The following is a 27511-nucleotide window of genomic DNA, read 5'->3' on the forward strand; positions in this document are numbered from 1 at the left end:
ATTTTTACTATTGCTATTCTTATTGGAGATGTTTTATTATTTTCTTTATTTAAGTAGATGCTTCAAATTAGTGATGCATACACACAAAAAAATCTTGTAGGCAATTAAAATTACTCTTTAGATGTATAACATAATTAAAATATAATTCCATTAATCGAATATGCACAAAGAAGAGAACACCAATTAATACCCAATGGTTCCATCATCCCAAAACACTACATAATTATATATTTTTTTCTCCTACCAATTTTGGGCTTTACATTTGTTCTATTACTTAATTGGGTTTGGTATTTACTTATTCTTAGTAACTGCTAATAAAATTTTGACCAACTTTAAAAGCAATGCTCAGCTTCAACCATCCTCTTTGGTAAGCCTTATACTTCACATGAGCTCCCACCTTTGGCGAGTTCATACACATTATTCCCCGCAACTTGTTGAGCAATGTACGTATGTTAGCTCACTCTTGCAGTCGACCTCCACAGGTCAAGAGCAGGTATCACAGGATGAGGCGCAAGGAGGATGCTGTGACGAGTTCGTGAGAGGTCTAGGCCGTCGTCTCACAAAAGAGAAACATCTACTAAGGAAGATGTCGGGTACCATAATTAGGGGTACCCCCAACACTCCTAAACTCGGCTGGTAATCACCATCAGCACAAACTGCAGAGACTGTTGGGCGCAATTCCGGTCAAGGCTTCATCTACTCAAGGGACACAATCTCGCCTCGCCCGAGCCCAGCCTCGGGCGAGAACAGTAGTCCCAGGCGAATTCACGCCTCGCCCGAGGGCCTCCTCAGCAACGGGCGCACCCTCGACTCGCCCGAAGCCTAGCTCCGACAGGCTTCGTTGTGAAGCAACCTTGGCCAAATCACCTCACCAACCGACCGTATCGCAGGCGCATTCAATGCAAGGATCGCCTAGCGCCTTATCCTGACACGCGTGCCTCAGTCGGCAAGGTCGAAGTGACCGCAGTCACTTCGCCCTCCCACTGACTGACCTGACAGGAAAACAGCGCCACTCGCCCTTCTCCGACTGCTGTGCCACCCGCCAGGGTGAGGCTGACAGCAGATGGGTCCAGCCTCAGGCGCCACAGGAAGCTCTGCCTCGCCCGACCTTGGGCCTCGGCCTCAGGAGAAGTCTCTGCCTCGCCCGACCCCAGGGCTCGGCCCCCGCCTCGGCCTCGGAAGGTGGACTCCGCCTCGCCCGACCCCAGGGCTCGGCCTCAACCTCGACCTCGGAAGGTGGTCTCCGCCTCGCCCGACCCCAGGGCCCAGCCTCAACCTCGACCTTGGGTGGAATCGCATCCTTGCCCGACCCCGGCCTCGGCCTCAGGAGGAGTCTCCGCCTCGCCCGACCTTGAGCTCGGACCGACCACGCCGCAGGGGGTACATCATTACCCTACCCCTAGCAAGCTCAGGCTACGGGGGAACAAGATCGGTGTCCCATCCAGGCTCGCCCCGATAACAAGTAATGATGGCTCCCCGCATGCGTCCATGACGACGGTGGCTCTCAGCCCCTTACGGAAGCAAGGAGATGTCAACAAGGTCCCGACAGCCCCGACAGATGTGCTTCTACAGGGCTCAAACGCTCCTCCGACGGCCACGACACCGCGTACACAGGGCTCTAGCACCTCTCCGACAGCCACGTTGGCATGTACAAAGGGCTCTGGGTCCTCTCTGCCGGACACGTTAGCATATTGCTACACCCCCATTGTACACCTGGACCCTCTCCTTGCATATATAAAAGGAAGGGCCAGGGCCCTCATACGGGAGGGTGGTCGCGCGGGACTCCCTCTCTCCCTCTCGAACGCTTGTAACCCCTACTGCAAGCGCACCCACTCTGGCATAGGATAACACGAGCCGAGGTTTTCTCCCCTTCGTGTCCCGTCTCGCGCCAACCCATCTGGGCTGGGGCACGCAGCGACAATTTACTCGTCGGTCCAGGGACCCCCCGGGATCGAAACACCGACAGTTGGCGCGCCAGGTAGGGGCCTGCTGCGTGTTGACGAACAACTTCCCATCGAGTTCTAGATGGGTAGTCTCCAGCAACCTCTTGAGCCCGGGACGTTGCTCCGTTTCGGGAGTCTTGAGTTCATGTCCCTCGACGGCAGCTACGACATGGTACTCCTTCTCCCGCAGCGCGACAGTGACAATGACGACCGTCAGCCCGCCCGGTGGCGGCGGACTCGGCGCGTTTTTCGCCCATGGCGGAAGAGCAGCATCCGGGTTTGTCCTGTCGCCTTCCTCGCCGCAGGAGGAGGAGGCAGGGCAACAATGACCAAGCAGGAGGCGGCACCTCGTCGGCTATCGAGCGAGTCGACGACGCCGGCACCCCAGCGGGGGACACGTCGGGCGTTGACCCCGCGCCTGAGACGACAACGAGCGTCATTTCTCCGCAACACGCCAACCCCAAGCGAACAGATGACGCCAGCACGCTCGCGAAGGGCCTGCCGAGCATTAGCTTCGTACCTGACATAACGGTGCAGTCTGTCCCTGATGCGACTTCGTCACCGTCCATCAATCGAGAGGTACCGTCCGTTTTCCACCCTGTGCCTTTTAGATTCAGCTTCGATCCACCAAGCGATCCTGCTTCGGTGAGCACTTTCATAAAGGCATATCCTAACCTTCCGGGGTACCATATGTGGTCAACCTGGGACCGACTGACGGCCGTCTCGACCTACAAGCCCCTGGGCTCCGAGGAAGACGACGAGCCCGACTCTGGTTGGGATTTCTCCGGGCTCGGTAATCCTAGCGCCATGCGAGACTTCATGACCGCATGTGACTACTGCCTCTCCAATTTCTCTGTGATGGCCACAGCCTTGACGACGAAGGTTGTGGCACAAGTCGCGAATGTTTCCACGTCGATCTAGGGGGTCGCGGCGAAGGCAACCACCTTGGTATGCCAGAGGACGATGATCCCCCTGGGCCTGCACCTCTTGTTGACATCCTGCGGGTGCTAGCTATGGTCCCAGTCCCTGCGGGGGGTCAGGACACATAGCTCGAGCAAATCCGTGAGATGCAGGCCAAGCTCGACGAGGAAGCAGGACAACTTGTGCAGCTCTGGAAAAACATCGAGCAGGAGTGGGCAGGCCGAGCACTAGCCGGAGAAGCGCATCATCAGGCCCAGGACGTCTAGCGCCGTATCACTGACGATGCCAGGGCAAGGCTGCCCCCGGCTTCCAGTGGAGTCGTCCAGAACCTGGCTGCAGCGGCAATACTACTCCGAGCGATGCCGGAGCCATCCACCACCGAGGGGCGGCGTATCCAGGGAGAACTCAAGAATCTCCTGGAGGATGCCGCGGTCCGACGGGCCGAGAGCTCTGCCTCCCGAAGGCAAGGGTACCCCCCGGAGCATCGCGCCGTGACTTCCCGATTCATGCGGGAAGCCTCGGTCCACACCGGGCGCACGCGTGACGTGACGCCTGCGGCCCCGGGTCGCCTCGGCAACGAGCACCGCCGCCACGACTGTCGAGCCCGCCTCGACGAAAAGGTGCGCTGAGGCTACCACCCCAGGCGTGGGGGATGCTACAACAGTGGGGAGGATCGGAGCCCCTCGCCCGATCCACCTGGTCCACAAGCCTTCAGCCGGGCCATACGACGGGCGCCATTCCCGACCCGGTTCCGAGCCCCGACTACCATCACCAAGTACTCAGGGGAAACAAGGCTGGAACTATGGCTTGCGGACTATCGGCTGGCCTGCCAGCTAGGTGGAACGGATGATGACAACCTTATCATCCGCAACCTCCCCCTGTTCCTCTCCGACGCCGCCCGAGCCTGGCTGGAGCATCTGCCTCCTGCACAGATTTCCATCTAGGACGATCTGGTCAAAGCCTTCGCTGGAAACCTCCAGGGAACATACGTGCGCCCTGGGAACTCCTGGGATCTCCGAAGCTGCCGCCAGCAGCCAGGGGAATCCCTGCAGGACTACATCCGGCAGTTTTTGAAGCAACGCACCGAGCTGCCGAACATCATCGACTCGGATGTCATCGGCGCGTTCCTCGCCGACACCACTTGCCGCGACCTGGTGAGCAAACTGGGTCGCAAGACTCCCACCAGGGCGAGCGAGTTGATGGACATCGCCACCAAGTTCGCCTCTGGTCAGGAGGCGGTCGAGGCCATCTTCCGGAAGGACAAGCAGCCTCAGGGACGCCAACAGGAAGACGTCCTCGAGGCGTCCGCCCAGCATGACACAAAGAAGAAAGGAAGAAGAAGTCGCAAGAGAAACGCGACGCCGCCGACGCAGATCTTGTCGCTGCCGCTGAGCACAGGAACCTTCGGAAGCCTCCCGGAGGGGCCAACCTGTTCGACAAGATGCTCAAGGAGTAGTGCCCCTATCATCAGGGTCCCATCAAGCACACCCTTGAGGAGTGCGTCATGCTTCGGCGCTACTTCCATAAGGTCGGGCCCCCGGCGGAAGGTGGCAGAGGCCATGACAACGACAAGAAGGAGGGCAACAAGGCAGAGGAGTTCCCCGAGGTCCACGACTGTTTCATGATCTACGGTGGGCAAGTGGCGAACGCCTCGGCTCGGCACCACAAGCAGGAGCGCTGGGAGGTCTGCTCGGTGAAGGTGGCGGCGCCAGTCTACCTAGACTGGTCCGACAAGCCCATCACCTTTGACCAAGGCGACCACCCCGACCGCGTGCCGAGTCCAGGAAAGTACCCGCTCATTGTCGACCCCGTCATCGGCAACGTCAGGCTCACCAAGGTCCTCATGGACGGAGGCAGCAGCCTCAACATCATCTACGCCGAGACCCTCGGGCTCTTGCAGATCGATCTGTCCATGATCCGGGCCGGTGCGGCGCCCTTTCACGGGATTATCCTCGGGAAGCGCGTCCAGCCCCTTGGACAACTCGATCTGCCCGTCTGCTTCGGGACTCCCTCCAACTTCCGAAAGGAAACCCTCACGTTCGAGGTGGTCGGGTTCCGAGGAACCTACCACACGGTGCTGGGGAGACCGTGCTACGCCAAGTTCATGGCCGTCCCCAACTACACCTACCTCAAGCTCAAGATGCCGGGCCCCAACGGGGTCATCACCGTCGGATCCACATACCAACACGCGTACAAATGCGACGTGGAGTGTGTGGAGTACGCTGAGGCCCTCGCCGAGTCCGAGGCCCTCATCGCTGACCTGGAGTGCCTCTCCAAGGAGGTGCCAGATGCGAAGCGCCACGCTGGCAACTTCGAGCCAGCAGAGGCGGTTAAGTCCGTCCCTCTCGACCCAAGCAACGACGCCTCCAAGCAAGTCCGGATCGGCTCCAAGCTCGACCCCAAATAGGAAGCAGTGCTCATCGACTTTCTCCGCGCGAACGCCGAGGTTTTTGCGTGGAGTCCCTCGGACATGTCTAGCATACCGAGGGATGTCGCCGAGCACTCGCTGGATATTCGAGCTGGAGCCCGACCCGTGAAGCAGCCTCTGCGCCGTTTCGACGAAGAAAAGAGCAGAGCCATAGGCGAGGAGATCCACAAGCTGATGGCTGCGGGGTTCATCAAAGAGGTATTCCATCCCAAATGGTTAGCCAACCCTGTGCTTGTGAAAAAGAAAGGTGGGAAATGGAGGATGTGTGTAGACTACACTGGTCTAAACAAAGCATGTCCAAAGGTTCCCTACCCTCTGCCTCGCATCGATCAAATCGTGGATTCCACTGCTGGGTGCGAAACCCTGTCATTCCTCGACGCCTACTCAGGGTATCACCAAATCAAGATGAAAGAGTCCGACCAGCTCACGACTTCTTTCATCACACCTTTTTGCATGTACTGCTATATTACTATGCCATTTGGTTTGAGGAATGCAGGTGCGACATACCAAAGGTGCATGAACCACGTGTTCGGAGAGCACATCGGCCGAACGGTCGAGGCTTACGTCGATGACATCGTAGTCAAGACGAGAAAAGCCTCTGACCTCCTCTCTGACCTTGAAACGACGTTCAAGTGTCTGAGGGCGAAGGGCGTGAAACTCAACCCCGAGAAATGTGTCTTCGGAGTCCCCCGAGGCATGCTCCTGGGGTTCATCATCTCCGAGCAGGGCATCGAGGCCAACCCGGATAAAATCACGGCCATCATCGACATGGGGCCTATCAAAGACTTGAAAAGAGTACAAAGGGTCATGGGATGCCTTGTGGCTCTGAGCCGCTTCATCTCGCGCCTCGGCGAAAGAGGCCTACCCTTGTATCGCCTCTTAAGGAAGACCGAGCGCTTCTCTTGGACCCCCGAGGCCGAGGAAGCCCTCAGAAACATAAAGGCACTCCTTACAAGTGCGCCCATCTTGGTGCCCCCTGCTGCAGGAGAAGCCCTCTTGATCTACGTAGCCGCAACCACTCAGGTGGTCAGCGCCGCGATCGTAGTCGAGAGACAAGAAGAAGGGCATGCACTGCTCGTCCAGAGGCCGATCTACTTCATCAGCGAAGTGCTATCCGAGACCAAGATCCGCTACCCGCAAATTCAGAAGCTACTGTACGCAATAATTCTGACGCGGCGAAAGTTGCGACACTACTTCGAGTCTCATCCGGTGACTGTGGTGTCATCCTTCCCCCTGGGGGAGATCATCCAGTGCCGAGAGGCCTCGGGTAGGATAGCAAAATGGGCGGTGGAAATTATGAGCGAGACAATCTCGTTCGCTCCTCGGAAGGCCATCAAGTCCCAAGTCTTGGCAGACTTCGTGGCTGAATGGGTCGACACCCAGCTACCAACAGCTCCGATCCAACCGGAACTCTGGACCATGTACTTTGATGGGTCGCTGATGAAAACAGGAGCAGGTGCGGGCTTGCTCTTCATCTCGCCCCTCGGGAAGCACCTCCGCTACGTGCTGCGCCTCCATTTCCCGGCGTCAAACAACGTGGCCGAGTACGAGGCTCTGGTTTACGAGTTGCACATCGCCATCGAGCTAGGGGTTCGGCGCCTTGATGCTCGCGGCGACTCGCAGCTTGTCATCGACCAAGTCATGAAGAACTCCCACTGCCTCGACCGAAAGATGGAGGCCTACTGCGACGAGGTTCAGCGCCTGGAAGACAAGTTCTATGGACTCGAGCTCAACCACGTCGCCCGACGGTACAACGAGACTGCGGATGAGCTGGATAAGATAGCCTCGGGGCGGACAACGGTTCCCCCGGATGTCTTCTCCAGAGACATACATCAACCCTCCGTCAAGACCGATGACACGCCCGAGCCCAGGGAAGCCTCGGCCCAGCCCGAGGAGACCTCGGCCCAGCCCAATGAGGCCTCGGCCCAGCTCGAGGCACCCTCGGTCGCCGAGGGTGAGGCACTGCGTGTCGAGGGAGAGCGGAATGGGGTCAGGCCTAATCGAAACTGGCAGACCCTGTACCTGCAATATCTCCACCGAGGAGAGCTCCCCCTCGACAAAGCCGAAGCTCGGCGACTGGCGCGGCGCGCCAAGTCGTTCGTCTTACTGGGCGATGAAAAGGAGCTCTACCACCGCAGCCCCTCAGGCATTCTCCAACGATGCCTATCCATCACCGAAGGGTAGGAGCTATTGCAAGAGATACACTCAGGGGCTTGCGATCACCACGCAGCACCTCAAGCCCTCGTTGGGAACGCCTTCCGACAAGGCTTCTACTGGCCGACCGTGGTGGCCGACGCCACTAGGATTGTACGCTCCTGCCAGGGGTGTCAATTCTATGCGAGACAGACGCACCTGCCCGCTCAGGCCCTGTAGACAATACCCATCACTTGGTCGTTTGCTGTGTGGGGTCTGGACCTCATTGGTCCCTTGCAGAAGGCACCCGGGGGCTTCTCGCACCTGCTGGTCGCCATCGACAAATTCTCCAAGTGGATCAAGGTCCGACCCCTAACCAGCATCAGGTCCGAGCAGGCGCTGGCGTTCTTCACCAACATCATCCATCGCTTCTGGGTCCCGAACTCCATCATCACCGACAATGGCACCCAGTTCACTGGCAAGAAGTTCCTGGACTTCTGCGAGGACCACCACATCCGAGTAGACTGGGCCGTCGTGGCTCACCCTATGACAAATGGGCAGGTGGAGCGTGCCAACGACATGATTCTGCAGGGACTTAAGCCGAGGATCTACAACGACCTCAACAAGTTCGGCAAGCGGTGGATGAAGGAACTACCCTCGGTGGTCTGGAGTCTGAGGATGACGCCATGCCGGGCCACGGGTTTCTCGCCGTTCTTTCTAGTCTATGGGGCCGAGGCTATCTTGCCCACAGACTTAGAATACGGTGCCCCGAGGACAAGGGCGTACGACGACCAAAGCAACCAGACCAGCCGAGAAGACTCGCTGGACCAGCTGGAAGAGGCTCGGGACGTGACCTTGCTACACTCGGCGCAATATCAGCAGTCTCTGCGATGCTACCACGCCCGAGGGGTTCGGCCCCGAGACCTCCAAGTGGGAGACTTGGTGCTTCGGCTGCGGCAAGACGCCCGAGGGCGCCACAAGCTTACACCTCCCTGGGAGGGGCCATTCATCATCACTAAGATTTTGAAGCCCGGGACATACAAGCTAGCCAACAATCAAGGCGAGGTCTACAGCAACGCTTGGAACATCCGACAGCTATGTCGCTTTTACCCTTAAAATGTTTTCAAGTTGTTCATATACCTCGTTTTCTATACATACACAAATAAAGTCTAACCGTCAAGGAAGGGTCAGCCTTGCCTCGGCAAAGCCCGACCCTCCCTCAGGGGCTAGAAGGGGGGGACACCCTCTGCGTCAAAATTTTCCTCGGAAAAAGTCTTTCTGCCAGAACATCTTTCGTGCTTTTCGACTGCTTTGATAGCGGGATCCTGAAAACGACGGAGTACACGTAAGAGGCAAGGCTAACCGAGCCGAGGGACTCCTACGCCTCCGGGATACGAATACCTCACTCATCACCATCTGCGATAAGTAACTCACGCTCGGATAAGCGATTCTGCTAACCGAACAAGTCTTAACGCTCGAAAACTTTTCTGCCAGAATGATTTTTGTGCCTTCTCGACTATATCGATAACAGAATCCTACGAACGAGTAAGAGTGCACGTAAGCGACGAGGCCGACCGAGCCGAGGGACTCCTACGCCTCCGGGATACGGATACCTCACTCGACACCTTCCGCGAAAAGTAACTCTCGCTCGGATAAACGATTCTGTTACCGACGAACAAGTCCTGATACTCGAAACAAGAGGAAAGGAAACGCAACTTTACAACACGACAATGATATGTTTGGGCCTCGGCGGCCGCGAAAAACATACACACACTACAGACAAACTCTCCCTGCAGGTTGAGACCTCAATAGAGGGAGCAGCAGCACCCTCGGCGTCGTCTCCACCTTTGGAGGAATCTGGCCCGGCCTCGGACGGCGACGCGGGCGGAAGGATCTCCACCTCGAAGGAGGAGGCCAGCACCAAGCTCGGGCCATCATAGCCAAGGTCTTCGTAAGGGTCCTGGCCTAGGCAAACACCTCGACCGACCGCTCCGTAGCCTCAGCCAGCTATCCCCCAAGGACATGAGCCTGGCTCACGGCCTCGGCAGCCTCACTCTGGGGTTGGTCTCGCCAGCGAATGACCTGGCCAAGCTCCAGCCGTCGCTGCTGCACCTCTTCGGCCAGGGAGGCCACGTGCTCCCGGGCCAACGAAGCTTCTTCTTGAGCTGACTCCGCCTCTGTCCACGCTGACACCGCTGCCTCCGGCTCTGGCTCATCGCAGAGCAGTCGAGGGTTCTTTAACTGAGCAAGAGAAGCCTTGGGTGGCAAGGCCGACCGAGCCGAGGGACTCCTACGCCTCCGGGATACGGATACCTCACTCGTCACGTTCTGCACAGGGCAACTCACACTCGGTTAAGCGGTTCAGCTAGCCGACAGGCGAGTCCTAGTGCTCGAAATGAGGAAGAAACACGGTATTACACTCAAATACCTAGATGTTCATGCCTTGACAGCCACAATGAACAAACACCGGCACTCAAGGTGCCATTACAAACGGAACTCCGGTTCCACTCCCGCGGGTATGAACAACCTCCACATCGGAGGGCCTGCGGGACGCCAAACTCCGGGTGGCTCGCCGCCGAGCACAGCAGCAGCAGCGACAACGACCTCCGCTCTGGGCGGCCAAACAGTAGCAGCGATGACCTCAAGGCAGACGCTGCTGTGACAAGGTCCTCGCCCACGTCCCCACTCGAGGGGCGAGGACAAGCCGCCAAGGCTGACAAGCCGGAGGTCAGTCCGCAGGTGGCACCGATGACGGCAGCCACCTGCCCACCGGCAGATCCCCACTCAATTCCTCCCGGACGGGCGAGCACCGACCTCCTCACAGAGGTGTCGTGCCGGAGCGAGGACAAGACAACCCAAGAACACGAACGCCGCCCTAGCGGCGTGCGACGTCTTGGGCGGTCCCCCGGTGCGCACGGCGCAACAGCCACCCGTACGACGGACAGATGGCCACGCTCTGCCCCAGCGGTGGGAGGTGGCACCGGAAGCAGCGCCAGGGCCAGCTAAGCCAGCGAGCCATGCATGCTGGAGCTGACGACGCCTGCGACCGACCGGCCCCACGTTGTCAAAGTCCGCCCCCTCCGCTAGGCCGGTGAGCGCCCTCTCCCCTGAATGCTGAAGGAAGAGGTGGCCCGCCGGCCCATACGGGAGGTAGAGCTCCGGCTCAGCTCGCCCCCCTCCCCAGCAAGGATGATGAAGATCCTTGAAGCCGAGGGCGGGGCAGAGGCTGCAGCCCGGCTTGCTTCTCCCCACCATCGAACTGGTGGTCACCATCCTGGGTGACCATCGGTGAGGGAATGCAGCCGGGCTGCCTGATGAAAATCCTTGAAGCCGAGCGATGGCTGAAGGGTGCCCACCTCCGTAAGGTTGCGCTCCTCCAACAACAAGACGAAGGCAACACGGGCGCTCCCCATCCGGGGGCTCGGAAGGTGGAGGGATGCGATGCATGAGGTGAGTGCGAAGACATGGCTACCACCCGGGGGGTCGATCCCTTTTTAAAGGCGGCTCTCCCCACTCGCGTCCTCAGGCGTCGCAGACTAAGTCTTCACTGACGTACCCCAGGGTCCTCCCCCTACACATGGGGGCTGGGTCCCACACGTCATACAAGCTAGCCCAGAACAGAAGAAGCCAAACCGCCGCGCGCGGAGCGTGTAACCGCCCCGCGGTTACAAGCACTCCTCCACCCTCGCCGAAACCGACGGTTGAAAGGGCGGACCGCCATGCAGGTGGCGTGCAACCGCACCACGGAGACGCACCCCTTCGACTTCGACGCATCCAGCATGGAGGCCTAGGCCCACACATCATGAAACCGGCGCGCCAGTTACTTCGTGCGAAAAACTGCACCGCCACTTGCGCCAATGTCGCGCCTTCTCGACTGTGGAACCGGTGCCGCGACTCGAGGAAACCCTGCGCATGGCCCAACAGTGCCAACCGAGCACATCGATCACGGGGCAGTCAGCCGCGGGAGGAGGCGCGACGGTCGATATGGCCAAAAGTGGACCGGCAGTAATGGTGGCAGCAGGCGAGCAGAAGCAGCAGTCAAATTGTCTGCAGGCTCACGTCCCCTCCTGGGGTAGCAGGGGAGCCCTCTCCCACGGCGTGAAGACGACGCGCCCGTGTTCCGTCCCTCGAACGGCTCACACAACAACTGCCCCGCGAACCACCCGTCCCATCGCATTAACTTCGCGGCAGGGCAAGCGACACCTTTGGCAGACGAAGCGGGCAACGTTTCACCTCCGCCATGATGACCGCGTCAAAAAAAGGTGCGCCACATCGTTTAAATTCGTATCCTTTTCTTTTTCCCCTTTCTCTCTCTTGCTACAGGGACCGGGAAAGGGGATATTTCGAAAGGGATCCTTCTCCGCGAAGGAAGCGGGCCCCGAGCCCTCCTACTGATCAGGGGTTCGAAGGCTGGCCCCTCGGAAGGGTTCGACAGCCGCCCCAGAGCACTCGGGCTTCAGGCTCATACTGATCAGAGGATCGAAGGCTGGCCCCTTGGAAGGGTTCGACAGCCGCCTCAGAGCACTCGGGCTCCACGCCCACTACTGATCAGGGGTTCGAAGGCTGGCCCCTCGAAGGGTTCGACAGCCGCCCCAGAGCACGCAGAGCGAGGGATGACTCTGGGTATGTCCGATACATGGCCGAGGCTCAGGCTATGCTCCCAAGGTACCGTAGGACATTTCCGAGACCAGCAGGAGCGATTTTGTAACAGAGTCTCATCAGAGGGAGGCATCGAGCCCTCGGACCCTATCGAATGGGACCGGGTCCGGCAAATCACCTACAGGTACTTTTGGAGCGCGCCTCTAGGCCACTAACCGACCCTTATCGAACGATGCACGGGCGTCCATTCGGATCACCCGTTAGCAACTCACTGGAGACACCATGTTCGGCGCCCTCCGAGGGCAACATGGCGCTTTCCCCCCTCCTCCTTGCGGAAAGGCGACGAAGGGGCGTATGATAAAAGCCGAGTCAGTCCTTGATTGTCCTCTCGCTCTGTGCAGAGGCTCGGGGGCTGCTCTCGCAAACCTGGCTCCGGCCAAACCGTTGACAGCGTCAACAAACCAGCCTGAAAACTCGGAACCTGACCATGCACCCGGACTACGATCAGATCGCATGAGGGAACAACTAGATCGGCCAAGGAATCATGAAAGGCATTAAGACCTCGGAGGAGTCAAACCACTCCTTCGAGGCCTCGGGGGCTACACCCGGCGGGTGCGCTCGCGCGCACCCACCGAAACAAAATATAACCGAGAAAGGCCGGTCCCCTTGCAAAAAAGTGCGACAAAGCCTACAAGCGAGTACCAACACTCCCTTTGAGGCTCGGGGGCTACTGTCGGGTACCATAATTAGGGGTACCCCCAACACTCCTAAACTCGGCTGGTAATCACCATCAGCACAAACTGCAGAGACTGATGGGCGCAATTCAGGTCAAGGCTTCATCTACTCAAGGGACACAATCTCGCCTCGCCCGAGCCCAGCCTCGGGCGAGAACAGTAGTCCCAGGCGAATTCACGCCTCGCCCGAGGGCCTCCTCAGCAACGGGCGCACCCTCGACTCGCCCGAAGCCCAGCTCGGACAGGCTTCGATGTGAAGCAACCTTGGCCAAATCACCTCACCAACCGACCGTATCGCAGGCGCATTCAATGCAAGGATCGCCTGGCGCCTTATCCTGACACGCGTGCCTCAGTCGGCAAGGTCGAAGTGACCGCAGTCACTTCGCCCTCCCACTGACTGACCTGATAGGAAAACAGCGCCACTCGCCCTTCTCCGACTGCTATGCCACCCGCCAGGGTGAGGCTGACAGCAGCTGGGTCCAGCCTCAGGCGCCACAGGAAGCTCCGCCTCGCCCGACCTTGGGCCTCGGCCTCAGGAGAAGTCTCCGCCTCGCCCGACCCCAGGGCTCGGCCCCTGCCTCGGCCTCAGAAGGTGGACTCCGCCTCATCTGACCCCAGGGCTCGGCCTCGACCTCGACCTCGGAAGGTGGTCTCCGCCTCGCCCAACCCCAGGGCCCGGCCTCAACCTCGACCTCGGGCAAAATCGCATCCTCGCCCGACCCCGACCTCGGCCTCAGGAGGAGTCTCTGCCTCGCCCGACCTTGGGCTCGGACCGACCACGCCGTAGGGGGTACATCATTACCCTAACCCTAGCTAGCTCAGGCTACGGGGGAACAAGACCGGCGTCCCATCCAGGCTCGCCCCGGTAACAAGTAATGATGGCTACCCGCGTGCGTCCATGACGACGGTGGCTCTCAGCCCCTTACGGAAGCAAGGAGACGTCAGCAAGGTCCCGACAGCCCCGACAGCTGTGCTTCTACAGGGCACAAATGCTCCTCCGACGGCCACGACACCGCGTACACAGGGCTCTAGCACCTCTCCGACAGCCACGTTGGCATGTACATATGGCTCTGGCTCAGCTCGCTAAACCCTAAACCCTAAAACCTAAACCCTAAACCCTAAACGGGAGGCCGCAGCAAGGATGATGAAGAGGTGGCCCGCCGGCCCATACGGGAGGTAGAGCTCCGGCTCAGCTCGCCCCCCTCCCCAGCAAGGATGATGAAGATCCTTGAAGCCGAGGGCGGGGCAGAGGCCGCAGCCCGGCTTGCTTCTCCCCACCATCGAACTGGTGGTCACCATCCTGGGTGACCATCGGTGAGGGAATGCAGCCGGGCTGCCTGATGAAAATCCTTGAAGCCGAGCGATGGCCGAAGGGTGCCCACCTCCGTAAGGTTGCGCTCCTCCAACAACAAGACGAAGGCAACACGGGCGCTCCCCATCCGGGGGCTCGGAAGGTGGAGGGATGCGATGCATGAGGTGAGTGCGAAGACATGGCTACCACCCGGGGGGTCGATCCCTTTTTAAAGGCGGCTCTCCCCACTCGCGTCCTCAGGCGTCGCGGACTAAGTCTTCACTGACGTACCCCAGGGTCCTCCCCCTACACATGGGGGCTGGGTCCCACACGTCATACAAGCTAGCCCAGAACAGAAGAAGCCAAACCGCCGCGCGCGGAGCGTGTAACCGCCCCGCGGTTACAAGCACTCCTCCACCCTCGCCGAAACCGACGGTTGAAAGGGCGGACCGCCATGCAGGTGGCGTGCAACCGCACCACGGAGACGCACCCCTTCGACTTCGACGCATCCAGCATGGAGGCCCAGGCCCACACGTCATGAAACTGGCGCGCCAGTTACTTCGTGCGAAAAACTGCACCGCCACTTGCGCCAATGTCGCGCCTTCTCGACTGTGGAACCGGTGCCGCGACTCGAGGCAACCCTGCGCATGGCCCAACAGTGCCAACCGAGCACATCGATCACGGGCCAGTCAGCCGCAGGAGGAGGCGCGACGGTCGATATGGCCAAAAGTGGACCGGCAGTAATGGTGGCAGCAGGCGAGCGGAAGCAGCAGTCAAATTGTCTGCAGGCTCACGTCCCCTCCTGGGGTAGCAGGGGAGCCCTCTCCCACGGCGTGAAGACGACGCGCCCGTGTTCCGTCCCTCGAACGGCTCGCACAACAACTGCCCCGCGAACCACCCGTCCCATCGCATTAACTTCGCGGCAGGGCAAGCGACACCTTTGGCAGACGAAGCGGGCGACGTTTCACCTCCGCCATGATGACCGCGTCAAAAAAAGGTGCGCCACATCGTTTAAATTCGTATCCTTTTCTTTTTCCCCTTTCTCTCTCTTGCTACAGGGACCGGGAAAGGGGATATTTCGAAAGGGATCCTTCTCCGCGAAGGAAGCGGGCCCCGAGCCCTCCTACTGATCAGGGGTTCGAAGGCTGGCCCCTCGGAAGGGTTCGACAGCCACCCAGAGCACTCGGGCTTCAGGCTCATACTGATCAGAGGATCGAAGGCTGGCCCCTCGGAAGGGTTCGACAGCCGCCTCAGAGCACTCGGGCTCCACGCCCACTACTGATCAGGGGTTCGAAGGCTGGCCCCTCGAAGGGTTCGACAGCCGCCCCAGAGCACGCAGAGCGAGGGATGACTCTGGGTATGTCCGATACATGGCCGAGGCTCAGGCTATGCTCCCAAGGTACCGTAGGACATTTCCGAGACCAACAGGAGCGATTTTGTAACAGAGTCCCATCAGAGGGAGGCATCGAGCCCTCGGACCCTATCGAATGGGACCGGGTCCGGCAAATCACATACAGGTACTTTTGGAGCGCGCCTCTAGGCCACTAGCCGACCCTTATCGAACGATGCACGGGCGTCCACTCGGATCACCCGTTAGCAACTCACTGGAGACACCATGTTCGGCGCCCTCCGAGGGCAACATGGCGCTTTCCCCCCTCCTCCTTGCGGAAAGGCGACGAAGGGGCGTATGATAAAAGCCGAGTCAGTCCTTGATTGTCCTCTCGCTCTGTGCAGAGGCTCGGGGGCTGCTCTCGCAAACCTGGCTCCGGCCAAACCGTTGACAGCGTCAACAAACCAGCCTGAAAACTCGGAACCTGACCATGCACCCGGACTACGATCAGATCGCATGAGGGAACAACTAGATCGGCCAAGGAATCACGAAAGGCATTAAGACCTCGGAGGAGTCAAACCACTCCTTCGAGGCCTCGGGGGCTACACCCGGCGGGTGCGCTCGCGCGCACCCACCGAAACAAAATATAACCGAGAAAGGCCGGTCCCCTTGCAAAAAAGTGCGACAAAGCCTACAAGCGAGTACCAACACTCCCTTTGAGGCTCGGGGGCTACTGTCGGGTACCATAATTAGGGGTACCCCCAACACTCCTAAACTCGGCTGGTAATCACCATCAGCACAAACTGCAGAGACTGATGGGCGCAATTCAGGTCAAGGCTTCATCTACTCAAGGGACACAATCTCGCCTCGCCCGAGCCCAGCCTCGGGCGAGAACAGTAGTCCCAGGCGAATTCACGCCTCGCCCGAGGGCCTCCTCAGCAACGGGCGCACCCTCGACTCGCCCGAAGCCCAGCTCGGACAGGCTTCGATGTGAAGCAACCTTGGCCAAATCACCTCACCAACCGACCGCATCGTAGGCGCATTCAATGCAAGGATCGCCTGGCGCCTTATCCTGACACGCGTGCCTCAGTCGGCAAGGTCGAAGTGACCGCAGTCACTTCGCCCTCCCACTGACTGACCTGATAGGAAAACAGCGCCACTCACCCTTCTTCGACTGCTATGCCACCCGCCAGGGTGAGGCTGACAGCAGCTGGGTCCAGCCTCAGGCGCCACAGGAAGCTCCGCCTCGCCCGACCTTGGGCCTCGGCCTCAGGAGAAGTCTCCGCCTCGCCCGACCCTAGGGCTCGGCCACTGCCTCGGCCTCAGAAGGTGGACTCCGCCTCATCTGACCCCAGGGCTCGGCCTCGACCTCGACCTCGGAAGGTGGTCTCCGCCTCGCCCAACCCCAGGGCCCAGCCTCAACCTCGACCTCGGGCAAAATCGCATCCTCGCCCGACCCCGGCCTCGGCCTCAGGAGGAGTCTCCGCCTCGCCCGACCTTGGGCTCGGACCGACCACGCCGCAGGGGGTACATCATTACCCTACCCCTAGCTAGCTCAGGCTACGGGGGAACAAGACCGGCGTCCCATCCAGGCTCGCCCCGGTAACAAGTAATGATGGCTACCCGCGTGCGTCCATGACGACGGTGGCTCTCAGCCCCTTACGGAAGCAAGGAGACGTCAGCAAGGTCCCGACAGCCCCGACAGCTGTGCTTCTACATGGCTCAAATGCTCCTCCGACGGCCACGACACCGCGTACACAGGGCTCTAGCACCTCTCCGACAGCCACGTTGGCATGTACATATGGCTCTGGCTCCTCTCTGTTGGACACGTTAGCATATTGCTACACCCCCATTGTACACCTGGACCCTCTCCTTGCATCTATAAAAGGAAGGGCTAGGGCCCTCATACGGGAGGGTGGTTGCACGGGACTCCCTCTCTCCCTCGCGAACGCTTGTAACCCCTACTGCAAGCGCACCCACTCTGACGCAGGATAACACGAGCCGAGGTTTTCCCCCCTTCGTGTCCCGTCTCGCACCAACCCATCTGGGCTGGGGCATGCAGCGACAATTTACTCGTCGGTCCAGGGCCCTCCCGGGGTCGAAACGCCGACAGAAGAAAACTGTGGTACTCAAGTTTGATCATTGGATCACTTGAGAGGGGTGAGTGCAATCCTTGACCGAACACAACAAGAATACTGAAAATCCCCGTCGGCTACTTTAATCCCCGTCCCAGTTTTGTCCCAAGCCGATGGCAATTAAACAATCCCCGTCGGCCATTCCGTAGCCGACGAGAGTTAATAATCCCCGTCGGTCGCTTGACCAAGCCGACGAGAGTTAATAATCCCCGTCGTTCTATGGACGAAGCCAACGGGAGTTACTAATGACTGGGACGCACCCGAGTCCAAATTTCATTTCTTCTATCTCTAATTTCTATCGCGCCGCCGCCGCCCGTCTTCTTGCCCACTGTCGCCGCCGCCGCCGGTGTTCTCCCCCACCTAGCCGTCGCCTGTACCCGCCCCGGCCATAGGCGCCACCGGTACCCGCGGCCACCACCCGAGCTCTCCCCCATGCCTGCGCCGCCCGCCGCGCTGACTCCTCCCCCACCGGCGTGGGTGAGAGCACCTAGAGGGGGTGAATAGGTGATCCTGTAAAATCAACACTAAATTCCAACAAACTTGATTACAAAGATATTAGTGAGAGGTAATCAAGTTTATGAGGCGAGCTCTTGCGAACACATACAATCAAAGAGAAAGTACACAAGAGACACACGATTTTTATCCCATGGTTCGGCCAAGTAATACTTGCCTACTTCCACGTTGTGGCGTCCCAATGGACGAGGGTTGCACTCAACCCCTTTCAAGTGATCCAAAGATCAACTTGAATACCACGGCTTTCTTTCTTAGTCTTTCTCCTGTTTGCGAGGAATCTCCACAACTTGGAGCCTCTCGCTCTTACAATGATGATCACAAGAGAAGCACAGAAGTAAGGGAGGGAAGAGCAACACACACAAGACTCAAATCCACAGCACAACCATGCACACAAGTCACAACTTGAGCTCAAAACACAACGCACGGAGTTTACAACTCAAATGGAGCTCAAGTCACTATCACAAAGAATCGAATGCGTGAAGTTGGAGTCTTGGAGTCTTAGAATGTTTCTTGTAAGCTTGGGGTGACTCCTCCATGCGCCTAGGGGTCCCTTTTATAGCCCTAAGGCAGCTAGGAGCCGTTGGAGGCCAACAAGGAAGGCCATCCTTGCCTTCTATCGAGTGGCGCACCGGACAGTCACTGTAGACGGTCCGGTGTGGATCTCCTTCCTTTTCTGGCGCAGACGACCGTTGCAGCTCCGGGACAGTTGGCGCACCGGACAGTCCAGTGCCCCCTGCCGACCGTTGGCGCGTGCCACGCGTCGCCCGCGGATTGCGCGCCCGACCGTTGCGCTGGCGACCGTTGGCTCAGCGGACAGTCTGGTGCACCACCGGACAGTCCGGTGAATTATAGCCGTACGCCGCCAAACTTTTCCCGAGAGCGGCCTGTTCACCGGAGACCAGCCTGGCGCACCGGACACTGTCCGGTGTGCCAAGCCGAGCTAGACTTCGGCTGCACCCAGCCAAGTCTATTGCAATTCTTTTATTTTCTTCTTTTCTCTGTTTCTAGCACTTAGACAATATATGTTAGTACTCAAAACAATGTACTAAGTCTAGAAACGTACCTTGTTACATGATTTGCACTTCTTGCTAGTTTGGCACATAATAACTCACTCACTATGTGTTGGACCCTTAATCACCAAACCATTATAGAAATGGCCCAAGGGCACATTTCCCTTTCAATCTCCCCCTTTTTGGTGATTTATGCCAACACATCAAAATGCAACAAAAATAAGTGCAACATCGATGCAAATAAGGACCAAATTGTTTTTGACTATAATTTGGCATATTTGGATCATTCTTTGCCACCACTTGGTTTGTTTTTGCAAATCAAATTCATTTTCCTATCTCTAATTCAAACTCACTTGTTTGGGCACAAAGAGAGATAATCCAAGAGGAAAATTGATCAAGTGCCAAAAACTCCCCCTTTTCCCATAATCAAAATTCTCCCCCACAAGAGACCAAATTTTGCAATAAGAGTATTTTGGACAAATCAAAATTTCTAACTCTATTGTTTTCAAAATTCACAAGTGGTAGCTGATCCATTTGCTTTGGCCTTAATTTCTCCCCCTTTGGCATGAAGCACCAAAACGGGATCATTTTTGGCCCTGTAACCCCGTTGCCTCACCAAAAATGTCAATTAAGAGCAAAAAGGCATCTAGAGCATAAGTATGAACTTGGAATTAAATACACCAATACCGGAGTGCAGTGGAAGTCTTTGCATGGTCCAAGTTCACCTTTCCCTTTCAATTCACCTTTGAGACTACATCAAGTATACTTAAATACAAAGGTCAGTCTCAAAGGGTCAAGTTGTAGCACATCTCCCCTTAAATATGCGCATCATTCACACATGGACTTGTGAGGTTGGGGGATCCCTTGCACAACTTGAGAACCATAAATAAGCAACAAATTACATAAATGCATAAGTAACATGATCAAAGGCATAGAACACATGTATGCTATAGATCAATCCAAGTTACGCGAATCTAAGACATTTAGCTCACTACGCAACCTGCAAAAGGTTTTCTCATATAACGGCTTGGTAAAGATATCGGCTAGCTGGTTCTCGGTGCTAATATGGAACACCTCGATATCTCGCTTTTGCTGGTGGTCTCTCAGAAAGTGATGCCGGATGTCTATGTGCTTAGTGCGGCTGTGTTCAACAGGATTATCCGCCATGCGGATAGCACTCTCATTGTCACATAGGAGTGGGACATTGCTCAGATTGTAGCCAAAGTCCCTGAGGGTTTGCCTCATCCAAAGTAGTTGCACGCAACACTGTCCTACAGCAACATACTCGGCCTCAGCGGTAGATAGGGTGGAGGTTTGTTTCTTTGAACTCCAAGACACCAGGGACCTTCCTAGGAATTGGCACGTCCCTGATGTACTCTTCCTATCAACCTTGCATCCAGCATAATCGGAGTCTGAATATCCAATCAAGTCAAAGGTAGACCCCTTTGGATACCAGATTCCGAAGCAAGGCGTAGCAACTAAATACCTAAGAATTCGCTTAACGGCCACAAGGTGACATTCCTTGGGGTCGGATTGAAATCTAGCACACATGCATACGCTAAGCATAATATCCGGTCTACTAGCACACAAATAAAGCAAGGAACCTATCATAGACCGGTATGCCTTTTGATCAACGGACTTACCTCCTTTGTTGAGGTCGACATGCCCGTCGGTTCCCATCGGTGTCTTCGCGGGCTTGGCGTCCTTCATCCCAAACCTTTTGAGAAGATCTTGAGTGTACTTTGTTTGAGAGAGGAAGGTGTCGTCCTTGAGTTGCTTCACTTGGAACCCAAGGAAGTAGTTCAACTCGTCCATCATCGACATCTCAATTTTTTGAGTCATCACCCTGCTAAACTCGTCATAAGACTTTTGATTAGTAGAACTAAATATTATGTCATCGACACAAATTTGGCACACAAAAAGATCACCGTCACAAGTCTTAGTGAAAAGAGTGGGATCGGCTTTCCCAACCTTGAAAGAATTAGCAATTAAGAAATCTCTAAGGCATTCATACCATGCTCTTGGGGCTTGCTTAAGTCCATAGAGCGCCTTAGAGAGTTTGAACACATGGTCGGGATACCTATCATCCTCAAAGCCAGGGGGTTGTTCCACGTATACCTCCTCCTTGATTGGCCCGTTGAGGAAAGCGCTATTCACATCCATTTGAAACAACCTGAAAGAGCGGTGAGCGGCATAGGCTAATAATATTCTAATAGACTCTAGCCTAGCCACATGAGCAAAAGTCTCCTCAAAATCCAAACATGTGACTTGGGCATAACCTTTTGCCACAAGCCGAGCCTTGTTTCTTGTCACCACTCTGTGCTCATCTTGCTTGTTGCAGAACACCCATTTGGTTCCCCCAACATTTTGCTTTGGACGTGGCACCAGGCTCCAAACTTCGTTCCTCTTGAAGTTGTTGAGCTCTTCCTGCATGGCCAACGCCTAGTCCGGATCTTGCAAGGCCTCTTCTACCCTGAAAGGCTCAATAGAAGAGACAAACGAGTAATGCTCACAAAAATTAGCTAAACATGAGCGAGTTGTTACTCCCTTGCTTATGTCACCTAGAATCTGATCAACGGGGTGATTTCTTTGGATTGTCGCTCAAAATTGAGTTGGAGGGGCCAGTGGTGCTTCTTCCTCCATAACTTGTTCTTCTTGTGCTCCCCTTGATCACGCGCCTCTTCTTGATGAACCTATCCATCATCTTGAGTTGGGGAATGCACCATTGTCGAGGAAGATGGTTAATCTTGCTCCTGTTGTTCCTGTGGTAGCACCTCTCCTATTGCCATCGTGCGCATTGCGGCCGTCAGAACATCATCTTCATCTATGTCATCAATATCAACTTGCTCTCTTGGAGAGCCATTAGTCTCATCAAATACAACGTCGCTAGAGACTTCAACCAAACCTGATGATTTGTTGAAGACCCTATACGCCTTTGTATTTGAGTCATACCCTAGTAAAAACCATTCTACAGCTTTGGGAGCAAATTTGGAATGTCTACCTTTCTATACCAAAATGTAGCATTTGCTCCCAAATACACGAAAGTAAGATACATTGGGTTTGTTACTGGTAAGGAGTTCGTAGGAGGTCTTCTTGAGGAGGTGATGCAGATATAGCCGGTTTATGGCGTGGCAGGCTATGTTCACAGCTTCCGACCAAAACCGTTCGGGCGTCTTGAACTCTCCAAGCACCGTCCTCGCCATGTCGATAAGCGTCCTGTTCTTCCTCTCTACCACACCGTTTTGCTGTGGTGTGTAGGGAGCGGAGAACTCGTGCTTGACGCCTTCTTCCTCAAGATACTCCTCCACTTGCATATTCTTGAACTCGAACCCGTTATCGCTTCTTATCTTTTTCACCTTGAGTTCAAATTCGTTTTGAGCCCTCCTTAGAAAGCGCTTTAGGGTCCCTTGGGTTTCTGATTTATCCTGCAAAAAGAACACCCAAGTGAAGCGGGAAAAATCATCAACAATAACAAGACCATACTTACTTCCCCCGATGCTAAGGTAGGCGACAGGTTCGAAGAGGTCCATGTGAAGAAGCTCCAGTGGTCTTGATGTTGTCATCACATTCTTGTTGTGATGAGTGCTTCCCACCTGTTTCCCTGCCTGACAAGCTACACAAGGTCTATCTTTTTCGAAACATACATTGGTTAGTCCTAACACATGTTCTCCCTTTAGAAGTTTATGAAGGTTCTTCATTCGAACATGTGCTAGACGGCAATGGCACAACCAGCTCATGCTTGTCTTAGCTATTAAGCATGCATCTAGATCGACCTCCTCTTTTGAAAAATCAACTAAGTAGAGTTTGCCGTCTAATACACCCTTAAACACTAATGAACCATCACTCCTTCTAAAGACAGAAACATCTATATTTGTAAATAGACAATTATAACCCATGTTACATAATTGACTTACAGACAATAAGTTGTACCCGAGCGATTCAACTAAGAACACATTGGAGATAGAATGCTCGGATGTAATGACTATCTTTCCCAGTCCTTTATCCTTGCCTTGATTCCCATCTCCAAAGATGATCGAATCATGGGAATCCTTATTCTTGACGTAGGAGGTGAACATCTTCTCCCCCGTCATGTGGTTTGTGCATCCGCTGCCGATAATCCAGCTTGAGCCCCCGGATGCATAAACCTGCAAGGTAATTTACTCTTGGGTTTTAGGTACCCAACTCTTGTTGGGTCCTACAAGGTTAGTCACAATAGCCTTTGGAACCCAAATACAAGTCTTGTCTCCATTGCATTTGGATCCCAACTTTCTAGCAACTACTTTTTCATTCTTACATAAAAGTGCAAAAGAAGTATTGCAAGCATGGTAAATAGTAGAAGGTTCATTACACATTCTTCTAGCCACATGAGGCACAACACTACTTCTCCTAGGTCTACTTCTACCATGCACAAAGGTAGAGCTAGAGGCAAACATAGCATGTGAATCAAAAGCATTATGATCATAACTCCTATTATAATTGGAATGACTAGCAACTTTCCTATTATAAATGAAAGCATGATTCTTTTGATTACTACTAGCCATAGGGGCCTTCCCTTTCTCCTTGTTGGGAATGGGAGTCCTTTGGCTTGTTAAGTTCTTGGCTTCCTTTCGAAAACCAAGCCCATCCTTAATTGAGGGGTGTCTACCAACAGTGTAGGTATCCCTAGCAAATTTTGCAAGTCTTAAGTTGAGCATTAAGACTTGCCACCTCATCATGTAATTTGGTAATAGAAATAAGGTGTTCATCACAAGTATCAACATCAAAATCCTTACATCTATCACAAATAACAACATGCTCTTCACAAGAACTAAATTTATTAACTCCTTCTAGCTTAGTAGTTAATTCATCATTTAAACTCTTTAAACTAGATATAATTTCATGGCAAGCAGATAACTCAGAATATAGCATTTCATTCCTTTTAATCTCTAAAGCAAGAGATTTTTGCACACTAACAAATTTATCATGCTCCTCATATAAAATATCCTCTTGTTTTTCTAACAATCTATCCTTTTCATTTAGCGCATCAATTAATTCATTGATCTTTTCTACCTTAGCTCTATCTAAACCTTTGAATAAGCTAGAGTAATCTACTTCATCATCACTAGAATCATCATCGCTAGAAGTAGTATACTTAGAGGTATTTCAAACGCTTACCTTCTTCTCCTTGGCCATGAGGCAAGTGTGGCGTTCGTTGGGGAAGAGAGAAGACTTGTTGAAGGCTGAGGCTGCCAGTCCTTCATCATCGGAGTCGGATGAAGAGCAGTCCAAATCCCATTCTTTTCCAAGGTGTGCCTCGCCCTTCACCTTCTTGTAAACCTTCTTCTTCTCCCTCTTCCCATACTTTTCTTGTTCCTGGTTGTTGGGGGCCTTCGTCCTCCGAAGGTCCTCAAAAACGTAATTTAACAATGTCTTCCAAGCATGGCTTATGAACAGGTACCTTTGGACTCAGAATAAAAACATATACGATGAGAAGAGCATGATCGTGACGAAGGTTGCCATTGCTCCGAAGCTACACGCAAGGAAGCTTCGGCTCAATCGCAGAAAAAGGAACCGACTTAAAGGGGAAAAGGCTATCTAGTCCTCATAGATTTGTATATAAGTCAATAATAAATGTGAAGGGCATGAATGTAATTTCTCACAGGCTGCGTCCTGTGCCTATAAATAGATGAACAGTACCCCCATACTGTTCACGCTGACCGGTATTTTCTCGTGCGTCACTCTTGTACTTTTATCTTCTGTTAAGCCGAAGGTACTTTTATAATTCCATATCATTTCTATTTCTCCATAATAATAAAATGAGAACGAATTGATTATGTCATATAATTATTCCTGTTATCTCTTATAATTTCATATGTTTCCCCTTTTATCAACATATACTGTGATAATGAAGGTATGTCCTTTATGACCTTCGTCTGAAGATCATTATATCCTAAGGGAAATAATGTTTCAAAGGACGAAGGGCGATAACATTTTATATTTCTGTGTTGCCTTGTTCTTAACTCATAGCATTTGAGAACAAGTCCCCAACATTGGCGCACACCTCCGGTGAACCCTTTTCGACCACCTTCGGCAAGCACTGATCTTCGTCATGCCGCCGAAGAAAGTTTCAGCGCCAGGGGCTGCTGCACTACAGCCATTGGACCCAAATCAGGAGACTCTCTCTCTGAGAGACCTGAAGCCAGAAAAGGAAGGCCACCAGTCCAACACTCCAGGAGGAGGAGCTGGACCAAGAAATCAAAAACATGGAGATAATCCATCAGCAAGTACAAAGGAAGAAGGAGAAGATGGCCCGACTGGCTGATCTTCAAAGATAGATCGACGAAGCCACTAAAGAAGTACGCCATCTTGCTCAAGATGAACAAGATCGAAGGCCCCAACACAGACAGCTTCATCAAGAGGGCTTATTCAATGAGGATGGATGGTATGATGATTTTAATCATGATAACTTTACCTTTGATGATGCTTCTCCCTTGGCAGTAGAACTGCAGGCTATCCCATGGCCTCCATCATACAAGCCACCTCAACTCCCCCTGTATGATGGGCATTCAGATCCGAAGCAGTTTTTGATGAGTTATGAAGCAACTATATCTTCATATGGAGGCAATGCAGCTGTCATGGCCAAGTCCTTCGTCATGGCAGTTCGGAATGTGGCCCAAACATGGTATTCTTCTCTTCGGCCAGGGACTATTACTTCGTGGCAAAAGCTCAAGGATATGCTAGTGACAAGTTTCCAAGGCTTTTAGACGAAGCCAATCACAGCTTAGGCCCTATTTCAGTGCACGCAAGACCATGAGGAGTATCTCCAGGCATATGTCCGAAGGTTCTTGTGTCTGAGAGCACAAGTGCCTACAGTGCCCAATGAAATTGTCATTGAGGCCATGATTAAGGGGATTTGTCCAGGACCTACTGCCCAGTATTCTGCTAGAAAGCCTCCACAGACTCTAGAGAAGCTGCATCAAAAGATGGATGAGTACATCCGGGCTGACAATGACTTCCGCCAAAGAAGGGAGGAAGCTTACAAGTTCTCTGAGATGTCCAGGGGCTTCGGAGGAAGAATCCACCCGAGGCATGTCAGGTCAATTCACAACTCCACTCAGAGTGATGACAGAGGAAGTCAGCTGCAGAGGCCACAATATACTTCATAATCTTCGGGGCAGCAACAAAGCTCTTTCTGGCCGCCAGCTCCAAGAGGCAGAGGCGCTAGGGGCTTTGGAGGAAGATATGGGGATCAACCAAGAAAGATCTACTGCCTATTTTGTGGTGAAGACAAGGGCCATACTACAAGAATGTGCCAAATCACCATTCAAAAGCAGAAGGAGATCGCAGAAGCCGAAACCCGACAAAATCAAATGAAGCAGGTCCTGCACACTGCTTCGTGTCACTCACCCTACATACCAGAATATGTGGGTAATCATCCTCCAGCTTTTGTTGCTTCGTCTAGTCAGCCACAGGCTTCTTGGCCATAGCTTCCACCTCCGCCACCACTATAACCTGCCTATTCATGAGGTCAGCAGCCAGAAGGGAGCCAACAGACCCATCAGCAGCGAGATTTCAGGGAGGAATCCAAAGCTCGCACAGTCAACAGTACTGTGCCAGAATCAAAACACATCTATTGAGAGATATCCTACCTCTAAAGCATTTTTACATTCATTGTCATTTTCTTTTTAATAAGGAACAATCAATGTAAACCTAGTTTTCTTGTCATTTTTGATTTCTTGTAATAGCTTCGTTCTTGTCATAGTGAAATATATTTTTTCCATAGACTCACGAAGCTCAAAAAAGGCTGAAGCTCAAAAGTCATTCCTAAGGGAATGCAGAGCTAAAAATTGTAGTGCAAGTTTCACCGAAGTTACAAAAAGTTGTTCATAAGGAGCGCAACGTAAGTTTGCCGAAGCTACAAAAAGTCGTTCCTAAGGGAGCGCAGTGTAAGTTTTCTGCTCAAAAGTCGTTCCAAAGGGAATGCAGAGCCAAATACCACCGAAATATAAGGCGAAGCGCGAAAAGTTAACGCGAAAACCACCGAAATAGAAGGCAAAGAAGTTTAAAAGACGTTCCTAAGGGGATGCAGAACTTACACTGAAAAATAAGCGGTGAAGCCGAAAAATAAACGGCAAATAGATTTTGATCGTTCCTAAGGGGACGCAGAGGTTGTGTTTCAGCATGGGTATGTGTCTTCGGCATTAGCATCATTCTTTGCATCATATCATCGCATCATATCGCATAGCATCACATCATACATCATATCACACCAATGACATGAATTGGAAACGAAGCAGAACTTTGGAGAATGCTTTACAAAAATGAAAAGGTGCTAAGGCACAAAGTAAGCTGAGAATTACAGCTTCATCAGTTCTGATGTGGAAGAAGGGATCTATTGTTTATGAAGCATTGATGTTTTTACGAAGTGTGGATGTTCTTGCAAGGCATAAAAACTCTTCTTTACGAAGCATGAAAAGAAGGGAAGGTGTTTTTTC

This window comes from Zea mays, chromosome 6, assembly GCF_902167145.1.
Source record: "Zea mays cultivar B73 chromosome 6, Zm-B73-REFERENCE-NAM-5.0, whole genome shotgun sequence".
NCBI lineage: Eukaryota > Viridiplantae > Streptophyta > Magnoliopsida > Poales > Poaceae > Zea > Zea mays.